This window comes from Gossypium hirsutum, chromosome D06 (assembly GCF_007990345.1).
Source record: "Gossypium hirsutum isolate 1008001.06 chromosome D06, Gossypium_hirsutum_v2.1, whole genome shotgun sequence".
Classification (NCBI taxonomy): domain Eukaryota; kingdom Viridiplantae; phylum Streptophyta; class Magnoliopsida; order Malvales; family Malvaceae; genus Gossypium; species Gossypium hirsutum.
The window spans coordinates 51,820,744-51,822,476 of NC_053442.1; positions in this window are offsets into that span (position 1 = coordinate 51,820,744).

The window sequence follows — 1,733 nt, forward strand, 5'->3', positions numbered from 1 at the left end:
TTCTGAATAAGAAGTCGTTGACACATTTTTGAGCTTCACAAATTCACCAAATATACTCCAATTTAGCTTCCAACTCAACTAATAACTATTCATCATTCAATAAGATCATCGTGTGATCATCGCTCGTTGTAACGCTGGGGTTTGTGCAAGTGTACACAGTCGTTATCAAGTAATAAGTAAGTATCGAGTTATCGTCTCCATAGGGATTGTATTTGTGCTAAGTCACTTAATTTGTAAAATTATATTAACAATTTGGTAAATAAAAACACAATATAATTGAGAAGTGGTGATTAAAATACATTAAACTCAATGCAATGATCCCTAATACAAGTTATCCTAAGTATGAAAACTATATGAATGAAATAGATTTTAGTAAAATTAAACACAATTTGCAACAATTATAACATAAATAAATTAGGACAATTATTTTAATCAAACTCAATTTATTATCCACATGCTTAATAACATTCGAAATAACATTCCATGGCAACTTGATCTTTTATGAGTTTGGAAACCACATTAGGTCCTTTCAGAATCCTTTACTTTGTAATACGTATTTTACTGATCCTTATTTACTAAGGGTTTCTTAGCATTTGTGTGAGGTAACAGGGACGTGTTAGGATTGAAACAATTTAATCACACAAATCTAAAAACTATGTAGATAATAGAGCTTGGTTAAAGTTGTTATGCAACCTACAATTCAATTGGGTTAAGAACTAAATTGAGCATGCAAATTTCAATTATGTGTCCATTAGCCGTCGTCTGGTTAGGATCGCTTAGCTAATTTAGGTGCATTTCAATCATGTATGAATGAAATACAGACTTGATTTTAATTGAAAACATTATCAATTAAGGCACAAACATTATAAGCACGAATCAAATAAATATTATTTAATCAAAACAATCATCCTAGCTTAAATGAATTTAAGCTATCATTGTTGTAAACAAGAACAAAGAACACATAGAAAAAAATCTTTAAATTAAATTAAAGAAAAGAAAGATTAAACCCAATTCAGAGTGACTGTCACCCAAGACTCTGACTGACAAGGCTCCTTCTCTTCTTTGCCTGCTCCTTTATTGATGGCTGTCCAAGGTGGCCGACCAAGGGTTCTTTAAGAGGATTAATTGCTAAAATCCTTATGCAAGGATGATGAAGGGGAAAGATAACTAAAAGAGTTGAGAGAATGATGAATGAGTGAGAGATAATGGGATGAGGGATGATTGAAAAAGTGAGAAATTAGCACTTATTTATAGGTGAGGCAAGGGAGCTACTTTGCTAAAAATAAGAGTGTCCATCCTTTGAAACTTCCTCCAAAAGTGGCCGGCCATGAATTGAGGAAAGGTGGCTGATTTTTCCTTGATTTTTGGTCAATTTGAGTGCCACAACAACTCAGGACTAAGACTCGGTCATCAGCAAATCTTCGAGAAAATCTCCGATTTCTTTAACTCTTTAAGGACTTTGTATAATTAAACCAAAAAATGGTTTATGACATCCATGTGCAGCTTAAAATTGGGTTGACTTGGTCCCCAATTTGGATGGTTTTGTAATTAGAAGAAAACTCTTAGACCTGTCCAAAAATAGTAGATAGTTTAGAGGACCAAATAATATAATTTAACCACTTTAATTAATCAATTTACTTAATTAATTAAAACCCAATTTATTAATGAATTATTAAAAATTAATTATTAAATATAACTTTATATTTTATTATTTAATTTAATCATGCATGGCC